The sequence below is a fragment of the Cryptomeria japonica genome, chromosome 7 (assembly GCF_030272615.1).
Source record: "Cryptomeria japonica chromosome 7, Sugi_1.0, whole genome shotgun sequence".
Classification (NCBI taxonomy): domain Eukaryota; kingdom Viridiplantae; phylum Streptophyta; class Pinopsida; order Cupressales; family Cupressaceae; genus Cryptomeria; species Cryptomeria japonica.
The window spans coordinates 473494275-473509830 of NC_081411.1; positions in this window are offsets into that span (position 1 = coordinate 473494275).

Here is a 15556-nt window from a genome sequence, read left to right on the forward strand (position 1 = left end):
CAGAACCTTCCCCTCCACAAAGTCCATTTTAGATGTTAAAAAAGTTCCAATAGTATTTCCAATTTTCTCAAGAACATCCAGATCCATAAATTCAAAAGGAATTTTTGGTAAACCAAACTAGAAAGGAATAAGTTTTGAACTAGACCAAGCAGGAACAAAAAAGGTTTCCAAGCCACAACTGAAATTAAATGTTTTCCAAACCAATGATGCGAAGTTCTTAATACCTCATCTCTGAAAGAAGGAGAATAAAAGACAATAATAAAAGTATTTGCAGACAATAATTGAAAATAATGCATATCCCCCCATCTTTTCTGCAATTTATGATAAAGCTTTAACAAACTAATTTGATCACCCCAAATTTCCCCAGAAATAGCATTTGAATGCAAGCAATTCACTTTTTGATCGACATAGGAACCCAGAATATCAATACAAGGGATAGGAACCCAAACTTGTGATGAAGAAACCACCGACAGAATAGGATCAGTAGGTATCTTACTTACCTTTTCCGAACTAGCTTCCTTGAGGTTCACATTTACCTTATTTCCCACCTGCTGTGAAGAAATAGAAACCCTAGCTGCAGTCTCCTTATTTTCCAAGCCAATGAACCTAGCAAACATTCGCTGATTTCCCAGATCCAAAGACCATTTCCCTGAAAAACCCTTCAGTTGCTTCTTAGAATTCTCTTGATTCTCACCATTATTAAAACACCCTCGAGTGAATCTCCTTCCATTATTATTCTGCCTCCATGCCACACTACGTCTATTTTGAAAGAAGCCTTGAAAATATTTTGAAACTAGCTAAAAAACCTTGTTATTTCCGCTCCGATTTACCTGTATCACCATGTCCTTCCATCTACCATTTGTGTAGACCCACTGCGGAACATGAGGTGGGTCTTCCAACCCACATCCACCCATGAACCCAAATGCCTTCTATCGGCCATGACTGTATTCATTTACTGAAATTTGTAACCCTAAAAATCTATTATTGTTGCAGCAAACCCTAACTTTCAAATATTCACTCCGTTGAACTCCTTGGAATAGCCTGGCAGACGGTTCTATTCATTGTCTTGTGGCCGAGCTTAAACTGTATAGCAACAAAGACTTTTTCAATTTCACCAATTCCTTCTTGTCTCATAGATGTGGAATTGATGCGCCTTCTTTGTTTGCTGTGACTCTTTTGCTAGTTTCTTGATACATAGTGAATTTAGTATTAGTCAATCAACATATATTGCACCACTTACAAGAAAAGAAACCATAGACCATCTTCAAAAATTGCTATCTTAATGCTGGTTTGCAACCAAACCTCCATGATTAGCACCATCAGACTATGTGGGGACCATATTGGAGCATCCTAGACTCAATAGATGAAGTGAAATTGTGGCAAAAGCAATCGTGGATAGATTAGGGGTGTCGCCGGAAGAAGCCCTAATTGTGGCAAAATTTTGTAGTTTTCTATTATACCCGAATAAAATTACTCTGTTGATCTGATGGACATAGTGAAAATGTTCAAGCAACAACGATAATCATTAAGCAAGCATCTCTTATCTCAAGATTTACTTGATGCTTCACATTCATATGCCAGATAAGAGAACTCTATCCCCTCTTGTTGAGAATGCTACTATGCAGTAAATCCCAACTTCTATCTCAATTTGCGGCTTCTAAATTCTCCAAATGGCACTTAAGCCCCCCTTCCTAATTTAATTGAATTCATTAGCAATTAGATTAAATTCTCCCTTTTATCTACTTATTAATAAATCTAAGGATTTATTCAATAGGTTCATTTCAATAGTCCCCTTTGATTAATTAATTCAAATTAAGTAATCTTCCCCCCCATTTCAATCAATTCTTCTAATCCTCTAATTAATTAAAACAAATCAATTTATGAGTTGTTGAAAATTAATTAGTCTTTTTCTATTATTTAAATTTTCAAATTCAAATTACCCACATGCCTCCTAACTTCTAACCACCTAACCTAACCCATTCCATCTAACCTTGGGTTTGCCTAACCTTATCGTATCTTGCACATTCTAAACTCCTTATCCTAGCCTCCTATGGTGTGGATATTCTCCCCTTGAGACACATGGCTCTTTGGCCACATTTCTCCTCTCCTGGACACTTTCCCTCTTATGAGCAAGGCTCCTTGACACTTGTCACCACAGAGATGAAAAGTGTCTCTCCCTCCAATCTCTTCTCCAACCTCCAATTTCACCCTTGATATCTTCAGACTCAATCTTGACCATTGATTCCTACCACCTCACCCTTGGCCTTGGAAATCCTATAAATATCCCCCATTTTGAGCACAAAATATCCCATCTCATTTTCATATTAGGCATTGTTACTATAGGCATATCAGTTGAGCATTGTTGTTATAGGCAATTGCATTAGTTTAATTTGATCATTTTCTAGCATGATTGTTGAATCATGTAGCTTAATTAATCTCTTTTCTAGCTTAATTGCATCACCATCATAGCTTAATAATGCATATCATTAGCTTAATTAGACTCTTGGATCAATCTAGCATAATCAATCTCATCTAGTTTGTATATCTTCATCATTTCAAACCCTCCGTCTAGGTGTAGTCAAGTCACTGGGATTGCTTATCTAGATCTAAGAGAAAATCCATAATAATATCTCTTAGGAGGCGATAGGTCACTTTTTCATGGTTCATCTTTCATTTTTTTCTAATTGTATAACCATGCTTGTAATGATCTATTGAGTGTTTGTGTTGCAGTTGCAGGTATCACACTTCACAGGCACGACACATTGTAAACAAGGTGTTAAAGAGAAAGTGACTGATTTCATTGATAGATATAAGAATTTGTGTGCTCAAATTTATTTTCATGTGCCTAATAATGATATCCAAAGATTTTTATTTCTAATTTACAAAAAGATATAAGGGAAAAGCTTCTTTTGTCCGAGTTTACTTCCTTTCCACAGTTGTGTGCAACACACCACAATTATCAACTGGTTGTGAGTCAAATGGAGAAATGCACTCCTATGGCTCTGAGTGATAAGGGGGAGAGTGTTCAAAAAACATTTTTTAAGTTTAAACCAGCAAAAATCTTCATCAAGTTCAATGATCCAATCAACAACAACCATGCCATTGCTACAATAGGTGTGTCTTCTATTTCTAAATTTTTCCAAAGAGAAAGACAATTTACTCCTTTGAATGAATCTTTACATAGTATTATGTCTCATGAGTTGTTTCCAATTGATCCTTCCAAACTTGCATCTCCTCATTTTGCTAATAATTCCTTTTGCCAATTTCATTGTCAACCTAGTCATGATACTGAGAAATGTTTTGCATTGAAAAATAAGGTTCAAGACATCATTGATAATAATACTATATATGTGGCAGGTGTGAATGATAAAGGGAATAAATTAGTTGCTCCTCCTAATCAAAATCTTAAGATTTTCACTGATCCCTTGCCATCTCATACCTCTAACGTTATTGAGATTGTGCCTAATTCTCTCTCTTCTGAAACATTCATCTATATGGCTCCAAACTTGGTTAATATGGTAGAAACACAAGATTGTCCTAGGGATCCTTGTATTACATTTGACCCTAGTGAGACCATTAGAGAACCCGATGGCCCTTTATACATAGTTGCAAAGGTTAAGCATATCCCTTGCCATCTTGCCTGATTGATCCCTCTTGCATGGTTAATGTCATAATTGAAGAGTATCTTTTCACTTTACGATTGCATAAACCACTATATGATGCTTCTAATGTAGTTGTGAAGTTATTTGATGGATTCTCTTGTCCTACCATTGGTTCTATCACTCTTCCTATTGAGGTTCATGCTAAATCCATGAATGTTGACTTTGTTATCATACCTTCTTCTCAGCAATTCTGTATCAAGTTGGGCTATCTTTGGCTATCTTCCATGAAGGCTATTGCTTCTCCAATCCACAAGTGTCTGAAATTTATTCAAAATGGAGAAATCATAACTGTGAACCATAGCTTATTTTGTCCATCCGAAAGAAGCCCCGGTGTTCCTATTAATCTCTTTTGGCCCAAACAATTTCAATATTTTCCATCAAGGAGCGATGCTCTTTTTAAATCTTATAAAAAATGAAAGAATGATATGATCTTATCCTTAAGTCAACCTAGATCGCCAACACATGACATTCCTATTATTCTTCAAGATGAGGTTCTTCCCCTCTCATATAGAACTAATCTCCCTATTGGAAATTGACACTCAATTGGTTGGTTTCACTATGTTGTCATTGATGGCAACCTGGTATCTTGTTTTGGCTTCATGTTTTGGTTTAGTTGTGTACCGACAGGCACTTCACAGACACTACATTGGCACCGACACCAATGGATAGAAGGATTTATTTGGTTACCAGCAATGTAGGCCGACATGGTTTAGAATATGGTTATTGGTATTGGAGGCTGACATCTCTTGGATGCGACATTGGCAATTGATTTTGATATTCATTTATTTATGTTATCTAGCCGACATGTAATTCAATATTTGTAATAATCTTTGTAAGCCAACATGAGACATGATAAGTTGTATAGAGTATATAGGTCAGTTGGATTAGATCATTTTTGAGATATAGGAGATTATGGATATGTGGATGTGATATGATGCAAAATATATTAGAGAGATCGTGTATGTGAGGATATTTATGTAAGGGTTATTCTGCTAAAGGGTTTAAGGTTTAAGACTAGAACAGATAGAGCTTAAACCGGAACTGTATTCTAGCATAGAAGATGCTATCTTAGTAGTTCAACACTTCTTTAGATTGTGGTCTCGATTTATACGTAGTCAGTGAGGCTCCTTTTGTGATTGAGCAGTGTGCTCTAGGCTATAAGTGTTCTTGCAAGTGCAGGCCCCTTATATTTTGTAATATCTCTTCATATGACCAGTGGATTGATATTGCGGGTCACAAATCCCACCATGGTTTTTCCTCTTTGAGGTTTTCAATGTATAATTTTGTGTGTTATGGTTCTCATTTATGTGATTGGCTTATTGGTTGCTTTACTTCTTTCAATTATGTATATACCGGTATACTAGTTGGTGTATGCATGTGTTAATAAGGTTAAAATTAGAATTCCTGGTATAACACTGAATCACTCCCCCCCCCCCCCCCCCCCTCTCAGTGTTATTGGATTCCAACAATTGGTATCAGAGCCTTGTGCCTCGGAGGAAGTTTAACAACTTGAGGAAGATCCTAAATCCGGAATCCATGGACATGGGTTTGGAGAAGCAACTTGAGACGACACTTGAAGATTATGATGCTGAAAGGTTGAAGAGCTTAAAGCTACAAGATGAATTGAATTCTTCTAAGGAATTCATTCTTGTCCTACAGGAGAGGCTATCATTTGTTCAAGCTAGGAGGAAGGAACTTTTGCAAAGTTAGGATGATGAAGAAAAAGATGCACTTAAGGAATAATGTTAGAAGTTGAGTCAGGAGAATATGGTCATGAGAAATGAAATGCAAGCTATAACTATGAGAATGTCTAAGGAGATTGAGGACCGGCAGAAAAAGGAAGAAAATCTTGTTGTATCCCTAAAGAATAAATTTGAAGAATGTGGTAGGTTGGTTCATGAGAATGATATCTTGAGAACTGATTTAGTACAATCCCAGAGTAATGAAAAAGAGTTTGAGAGACAAATGATAATTTTGAGAGAAGATCTAACTACTACAAGTGAGTATAAAGAAAAATTCAAGATTAGATCAACATAGCTAGATGAGTTATTGAAGATACAAAGGTAGATTGGAGATTCTAGTGGACTTGGATTTGAGCAAGGATAGAGTTTTAGTACTTCTAATGAAGATCAAAACCATAAGGCATCGGTAAGGCAATTTAATGCTTATAATTTTAATGGTAGATATTTTGTTTGCAGTAAATTTGGTCACATGGCTAGGCAATGTAGAAACAGAGAAAATCACAACCTTGATTCTGTTCCTGGTAAATGTTCTAAATGCAATAAGTATGGTCATAAGAGAGAAGATTGCATAATGAATGTTAAATTCTATGCATGTGGAAAGTTTGGATATATGACTAATCAGTACAGGTCAAGAAATTTCATCGGTTTTAGAAAAGCAATTCAAAGGAACAATGTTACATGTTATGCGTGTAATGAGGTTGGACATATTGCTAAATTTTGTAGAAGCAGAAATACACCAGTTGGAAATGGAGGATCAAATGAGAAAGGGAAAGAAAAGATTAGTTAAATCTGGCAAGATCATACTCAGAGATGGGTCAAGAAAATTGAAGAACAATTAGTGGATGGGAACGTGCCAGTTACTTATCCGACAGAGAAGATTGCTCCTGCATCGATAGGTAGCTCATTAGGGGTAGGAAAAATTCATGAAGATGCTACATATGCCTCGGGAAGAGGTTCTGGAAGATGTTCCAGACATTGGAGATGCTTATTCAACATGGAGATGTTCTATTCGAGATCTGGTATCTTTCACTGACAATCATTGATGTCAATAAAAGATTAGGGTTAAATTCTCAAAGGATAAAAGGTCAAATTCACTTAATTTTTTATCACCTTGCATCCAGAGTGATTCAATGTGATTAAAGAGAAATTCAGAGCTATCAAAGGCTATTCAGTGTGATCAGATATCTTCTTGAGCGATTTCATCAGTGACTGGAAGAATTTGTTAAGGTTTTCACTAGAAACGATCAACAGGTTTTTATCTTTAAACATGGAAGATGGATCATCATTTATTCCTATCTTTGTTGCAAATCTGACTGTAGTAGAGGTCAAGGACCTCCCCAAGCCAATTTTCAAGTGGTATCCACATGTGGCTACCCTGGAAGATGTAGTTGGAGCATTTTCATGTGTTTCAGAGGGAGTTATTTATTTTCAAGATGTTAGGGAATACATACATTGTCACATTGAGGAATTGGGGACATCTAAAATAAAGGGCATGTACACAAGTGAGCTGATGGGAGAATCTGGAAAGATCAAACCGACATATAAGAACATTGAAGACTAAGGGTTTACCGACATTCTAAACATTCTGGAGTTTGAAGATGAAATAATTAGGTATGTTTTGAGCAGAGTACATGGAGAATTTATCTGGTTAGATAGACCTCACAAGATCACCAAGGAAGCCATCAGGGCAATCACTGGTTTAGCATAAGTTGGGAAACATCTAGATAAGAAGGTTTTGAATGATTATGTCAAAAAAATCACTGACGTGACATCTGAGAAGAGATCTATGAGAATAAGCACTATTACCAACACAGACATCAGATTCGATAGCATGATCATCGAGTATAAGATAACTCAGTCAAACCGGTTGAATTCTATTTCCAGTTCCTGCATTTTCGTAGCTTACAAAATGATGAGAGAAAATGAGAAATTGGATCTATGCGGTTGGATGTTAGATGAACTGTTAATAAACCTAGGAAAGATCAAAGGTGAAAAGAAAGGGACTTTCTAGTATGGCAACTTAATTGTCTGCTTAATGTTATTTTTCATGAATGACACTCCCAGTTTTGGGAAAAGACAATGGGCATTTGATATCCCGATAGGGAGATAATTGAAACAATTAATTGCTACTTTAGGCAATCAGAGAGATGATAAAGTATGGGGTTATTTTAAGGGATTGCAGAAGTCTATGAAATCTAGGGAAAGGGTTCTTAAGAAAATTGTTGAAAAATACTCAACTGACATATGCTTCATGGTGAAGAAGGATGAAACACTTATGGAAGTGGTTAAGCCCCAGAAGATTTGGATTGAGGAAATAGGCTATGAAGTTGATGCATATATCCTTGAGGCTTATGTAAAAATGTTGAATGATGAACCTGTTGATGAGGTAGAGAAGCCCTATGGTACCACAAAACAGAAAACACAAGAGGTTGAAACAGAGCTCAACCAGAAGAAGAGAGAGAACTAGGAAGGAAAGGCTAGAAAATTTGTTGAGAATGTTTCACAAGACATTAAAGCCTTAATTGATATTGTCTCAGAGAAAGGAAGGAAGAGGAAGGATCCAGAAGTACACATTGAGCTTGTTACAGTTGAGTTTGAATATGAGGATGACACACCCCTGGAATTCAAGAGGGTTGTAAGGAAGAAAATAGAGGAAACAAAGGTAGAGGCTAAAAAGAAACCGGTTAGGAATGTTGCATTCAAAATATCGGCACAAAAGAAAGAACCAAAGGTAACACCTTTAGCTCCATCTGGTACTGCAAGAAGGAAGAAGAAGAATGACATCGATCTGGAAATTCAATCTGGTAATGTAGCTATCATTCCACCAAAAAATTGTGTAGAATTAGTTGATGAAATAACTAATGATGGCATGTTAAAGAATGTATAGTTTTATTATGAACATTTAGAGGATGATGAACAAAGAGAGGTAGAGGAAGCAGTATTATTATATTTGGATATTTATTAGAAAACCTTAATAGAAATTGAAAACCAAATACCGACAAAATTATGTAATATGTTAGATACTAGAAGACTGTTAGCAATGCAAGAAGATAAGCATATTAAAATTCAAGAGTTGTTATCTGTTTGTGTTACTATTTCTCCAGAGGAAATGGAAAGGACACTTGAGGTGGCGATAGAAAAGTATTTAATAGAAAACATAGAATAACCAGTTTGATGCTAGGAAGGGTAAATAAGATAATAAAGGAGACTCAAAAGGAATGGGTTAAGTTCTTTGGAGAGAACAGAGTTTTCTTTACTTCATTGGAATCAAAGACAAACACTGTAGACACCCTGGTTGAAGGAAAAAGGAAAGGGGATTATGAGCACTTCACCCTTAATTTTGAAAAACATTAAGATAGTGGAAATTAAGCCCCCAGTAGGTACAAGTGTACAAACAAATGTTGAGATACCAACAAATATTGAGAGTAAAAAGATTGATATTGTACAAGATATTAATGTTGAGGATAACAGTCCTCCGAATACAAATGTATAGGTTGAGGTTACAGTTCCTACAGGGGAATCGACAGTTACAAAGACTGCACCAAGTGGTGAAGCCATTGGTGCAAGTGAGGAAGCTATAAAGGACAAATCATAAGAAGAGAAGAAAAGGGAATCCGATAGGGAACTGGTAGTAGGTCCATCATTGTTGTCAATTGACACCTCGTGGGTTGTAAAGAAAAACATAACATAGATGAGTCCTACTGAACTCATGATGATTGTTGCACATAAATTAATGAAGGAGGGATCTATGGATAAAGGGATTATTGATCAGTCTATCACTGTTTTACATAGACTAGTCCCAGATTGCAAGATTGACAATGAAGCGAGCCCATCCGGAAAGCTAAAGACAATTACTGAGCATATTTCAAAGGGTTTTAAATCCTTGTAGTAGATCTCAAATAGGAAATCACTAGAGAGGTTCACATAGGCTAAAACAGCTGCATTTGATCAGGTGATTGAATCTGAGAAGAAGAAGATTGATGAAAAAATGAAACTGATAGATAATGCTTTGAAGTAGTGTACATATATTTATAGGGTATGTTGTAACATAGATATACTTACAGTTAATGTGGATAAGAAGATAAAGGAATTTCAGGAGAAAATTACAAATATAGCTAATTCTTTTGATGGATTGACTTCATTGACTACATCCATTGATGGTCAAATTTTGATTTTGGAAGCCCAAATTTCTGTTCTTGAGAAATAAAAAGACAAAATCATAAGAAGAGCCAAAATTTTGAGAGGCTTGGTGAGTCCTTGGTTGGATTCACTTAGTGTACATAAGAAGGAATGTATGGATATGGTTGGAAAGCCCACACTAGTAGAGGTAAGTGAGAAAGAGTCATTTGCACATATATTAAATGGACTTGTATATATTTCCAACACATTCAAAACTGGTTGCCCGATACTTATCTTGAGCTACTAGAGAGGGCTTATCCAGAAATTTTGAAATTTGTTAAGCTTCGATAAGATATTTTTGGGATATTCATTGTATAGTTTTTGGGATCTTTGACATTCTTTTTAGAATTTTTGATGGCATTGATGTCAAAGGGGGAGTGATATAGATCTGAAAAAGAAAAGAGGAGTTATATACATTAGGGGGAGACATGAAGTATGGAGTATTTTTTATTGATGAATATTCAGCTCAGGGGGAGCAGGCAGGATGAAACCGATAGATGAAATCTTGACCATTTTTTCACATGGGTGTTGCCATCAATGCCAAAGGGAGAGATTGTTGGAAATTGACACTCAATTGGTTGGTTTCACTATGTTTTCATTCATGAAAACATGGTATCTTGTTCTAGCTTCATGTTTTGGTTCAGTTGTGTACCAACAGACACTTCACAAACACTACATTAGCATCGATACTGGCACTGGCGGATAGAAGGATTTCTTTGGTTACCAGCAATGCAGGTCGACATGGTTTAGAATATGGTTATCAGTATTGGAGGCTGACATCTCTTGGATCCGACATCGGCAATTAATTTTGATATTCATGTATTTATGTTATCCAAACGACATGTAATTTGATATTTGTAATAATCTTTGTAAGCTGACATAAGGCATGATAAGTTGTATAGGGTATATAGGTCAGTTGGATTAGATCATTTTTGACATATAGGAGATTATGGATATGTGGATGTGATATGATGCAAAATATATTAGAGAGATCATGTATGTGACAATATTTATGTAAGGGTTATTCTGGTAAAGGGTTTAGGGTTTCAGACTTGTAACAGACAGAGCTTAAATCGGAACTATATTCTGGCATATAAGATGCTATCTTAGCATGTCAACACTTCTCCAGATTGTGGTTTGGATTTATATGTAGTCAGTGAGGCTCCTTTTGTGATTGAGTAGTGTGCTCTAGGCTATAAGCCTTCCTGCAAGTGCAGGCCCCTTATATTTTGTAATATCTCTTCATATGACTAGTGGATTGATATTATGGGTCACAAATCCCATCGTGATTTTTCCTCTTTGAGGTTTTCCACATATAATTATGTGTGTTATGGTTCTCATTTATGTGATTGGCTTATTGGTTGCTTTACTTCTTTCAATTCTATATATATCGGTATACTAGTTTGTGTATGCATATTTTAATAAGGTTAAAATTGGACTTCCCGGTATAACACTGATTCACCCCCCCTCTCAGTGTTATTGGATTCCAACACTCTCGTAAAGAAAATTGTCCACGTACTCCTATGGATATGACTTTACCTTCTCATAAGGAGAACCACAATATTCTTCCTAAGGTTAGACCTATCCCTCCTCCCCATGATGGACTTGGTCTCCTCCCTACACCTAATATTCCTCCTTTCTATGGTACAGTTCTACCTCATTCCTCTTATCAAGAGAAGAGGCCTACCTCTCCTATTGTTCAACCAAAAAGACCTAAACCTTCCACTATTAAGGAGAAAACCATTCCCACTTCTTCAAATGTTCCTCCTTCATCTCATCCTTCCACTAAGACTCGATAGAATCATTATGCAAGAGAACGCTAACGAAGACTTCGTGTTCAAGCTCATGAAGCTATCCCTCAAAATAATCAGTCTCTTTAGACTCTAACAATTGACATGATTTCCTTTTCTCCTAAGAAAGATGTTCAACTAACATCTCCAAATCATAAGTTGCATAAAACATGTGATGGTTTTACTCCTATTTGTGTTCTTGATCCTCTTGCTTTAAAATTTGATGAAGAAATGGGTGAAAATGTTATTCATAATGGTAATACAACTCCCAATGCTTCTGACAGTGAGTATGAGTACGTTGATGTGGACAAACATTTATCGGATGAGTTTTCACAAACTTTAATCCTAGCTCCTAGAATCGAACAAAGTGACTTACCACATGAGCATAGTCCTTGTTTGGATCTTGTGATAGCTTCATCTATTTTGTTTGATGTCGCTCCTCTCGCGTGCTGCTCACCTTCCTGAAATAGTGATTAACAAGATCAGGAGGCAGATGTCATGCTAGATTAGAAATATTAGCACTGTAGATCTCTCTCTCGCTCTCTCCTTTCTTTCTCTTTTGTGACCATTCTTCTATGTGTATCCTTGTTCTTTTATTGTTCCCTTAATGTCTACTTGGGGACGATGCAAAGCACTGAGATCTTTTCTTCGTCTCCTTCATGTCAACTCAAGAGACATCCTCTCTTCCCTTTCTTCTATGGTAGTGTCCTTCTTTGGGGAATAAATATTATTATATGCATATACATACATGATATACATGAGTTATCATACAACATACTGACCCTGAGGAAAGTGACACTACCTCATGTTTTGTGTTCATTATCCTTGGGTTTATACCTTGATTGGAGGCTAAATCCTTTTAACAACGTGATCCCTCTCTTCTCTTTCTCTTGGGTGTATCCTACCTTAAAGCAATCACTCTCGATATGGCACATGCGATCACTTGAACATGGGGGCATACACTTCGCTCATACTTTCCTTCTTCTGATACTTAGAATTACTTAGTGAACTTGGCTTTACTTTGTAATCTTTTGTATCCTTGCTTTCATGACTCATAGTGAAGGGAACTTTACTACTTGCAGTCATGGTTCTCCCCTTCTTTATCTTCCCTTTTACTTTTTCAATTAAAGTCGTAAGATTCTATGTCCACTGGGGGCTTGGTGCATACTCCCGCTAAAGTGGGGGCTCAATATAGTGTCATAAAATTGCAACCCTAGCAATTTATGATTGCATTAGGGTCCTCATGCATGAAAAATTGAATCCTCTACCCTGATCAGAGACCAGAGAGTGCTCAGCTTGCGAAAATAGCTTCTTCCTTGTCCTCTGCATCACTTTGTCTACACTCTTCCCTATAGAAAGGGGTAGGACAGGGGCGTGGCACCCCTTTCTCCCCTTTGATAGGGGTGTGATGTGCTTTTCCTCCTAGGACAAGGGCATGGAACCCTTGTCCCTTCCCTATTTTGGGCCAGGACCTTCCTAGAGCATGCATTGTGGGTTGTGCAGTGAGCGAGAAATCTCCCCGATGTCAGCCCATGATGAAATTCAAATCCTTCAAACATGTATTTAAGGGGGAATTCACTCTCTCATTTGCATAAGTTCAATGGGTGGAATTTAGATAAGGTCATAAGCGATCAAGAGCATTCAAGCATTCAAGCATTCTTTTCCAGCATTGAGCATTCTCAAGTCTCCCTTCAAGGCTATGTGTTGCATTCAAGTCAAGGATTCAACCATTGAAGAGGAGATTGATTTCAACATACAATTCCATAAAATAATTTCTATCAACATTTCTACTACAACCTCCCTTGAGGTGATTTATAATTCAGTTTCATTTACATATACTTGCAAGTAGTTTATTTCATTACTTGGTTAATTCCAAAACTGGAGTTTGACCTAAAGGCAAACCCCCAATGCCAACACATTTCCCTCTCTTTTCTCTATGTAGGTTGTAGGTACATAGATGTACTTTCAGATTGGGCTTTATTTGCAGAGGCAGAAAAACCATTTTCGTTGCACAGATTTTTCAGAGGACTGTGTACATTTCCGCCATGGTGCGAACAACTTTTCGTCAAATTTGCAGGGTGACTTTGTCTCGACATTTTACTACCAAATACAAGTGCAAAGCTTCATCCCATATTCAGATCTCAAGTTATAATCAATTCTTTGTCACTTTTGCACTACATAATTTAATCAATTTCTTTTCCAAATCAAACAAAGGAAGAAGGGATCATCTTAACATTCTTAATTTATTCAGAATTCAATCTATCATCTTTGTGTGCAGATTGAATCTAATGAATTATCCCTCATCTTCCTAATGTAATGGTGAAAATTTCTCGAAGGATAATCAATAGTGAAACTCTCATCTCTCTTTGAGGGAAAGGGTTAGTTTCCCTCTTGTTCTATCACTCATCATTTTGCTACCATTACAATACCTTATTCATTCCATCTGGATTATGATTATAACTCATAGAATGAATTCTACAATAATTTTATTTGTGACCAAATCTCTTGCAATTGTAACACTGAATGCTTCTACAATTTGTAGCCTTATGACCAAATTTATTGCATTGAAAACAATAACCATTAAATGATGGGTAAATTTGTGCATTTAGTTGACAAACTGATAGTCTCCTTTTAGTAGATTTTTGATTCTGGGTTTTGCATGCATCTTTAGGTTTCTTTTCTGCCTCAACTTTGACTTCCTTGCCTTTGTCTTTATCATTCTGATTTGAATATTCACTGGTCTAAAATCCTAGTCTAGTCTTGTCTAAATGAGCTTTCTACATGTTAATCAAATCTTCCAAAAGTTTGCTACTTTCAAGAAATTTACTTTCTGCCTTCAACTTCTTCACTTCTTGTTCCATCTTCTCACACTCTTTTATCTTTAGCTTGATTGATTCTTTCATAGTTTATTCTATCTTGTTCTTCTCCTCAATCTTCTTCATCAAATCTTTAATGGTTTCATTCGCCTCCTTCAATTGATTGTTAAATTCCTTACATCTCAACTTGAACTTCTAGATTTGTCCTCTTAGCTTCATTATACACTCATTTGCTTCTCTGATATTTTATTTCAATTCCTTATTCTTTGATTCCACACTTTCCATATCTTCTAGAGTTGTCTGCAATTCTTCATCTAGATGATATTCTTTGGTCATACACATCGGTGCCATGGTTCAACCAACAAGGATCTCCATCAAGAGGTTAAGCTATCAAACAAGGAATTAGGTTCTTATAGAAATTGTTGAATTGGTTGAATGGACCAAAATATTAAGAGGCGGGGGGGGGGTAAATCAATATTCCCACACTTTCAAAACTTTTACTGCTATATCAATCTCAACAATTAATCTCATCAACATGAAACAACAAATGCAGAATAAACAAGAAACACAACCACAAATTGAACATTGGATTTTTTACATGGAAAACCCAAATGGGAAAAACCATGGAGAGGGTTAACTCTCAATATAATATAACTAGTTATATGATGCTTACATAAGGGTGGCTCACTGCCAGATGAAAAAGTGACTCATTGCCGAAATGCTCATTGTAATAGATATAAATGAACCGAGGAAAGTTGCATCTCCAAATGTATGAAGTAAGTTCCAATATAAGCTCATATATAAACTTACATAAAATTGCAGTAATCCTCACAACACTGTCCACAATTGCTTGCAACAAATTTGGTAAAGGATAACTACACCACTATGACTACACTCTAGTAAACCAACTATTTGTAGCAAATTCAATAAAGAATTATTGCAACACCTTTTACAATATGACTCTTCTTCACACACCTTTTCTCATATACATCTCATACTATATACCACTCACATACTAACTCTATCACTTGCACAATTCTTATTATGCTACACATCATAGGCATACTCTACTGAATACCATGCACACACTCTCTCTCATTACTCACACACAAACTCTAATCTTCTTCAATTTCCACAAAGATACTTTTGCATCCTCTCATCTTCTATATGTATATAGTGGTAATGACATACAACAAGATACTATGTCGACCAACTACAAGTGATTTATACAATAATGCATTTCTCAAATCAAAACGTTATCCAAAACATACCTCGACCAAAAATATGATAACCATGTTGGCCTTCACCAATCTTCTAGATGCTTCATTTACATACTTCATTTACCAAATTTGTGCCCCAATTACCAA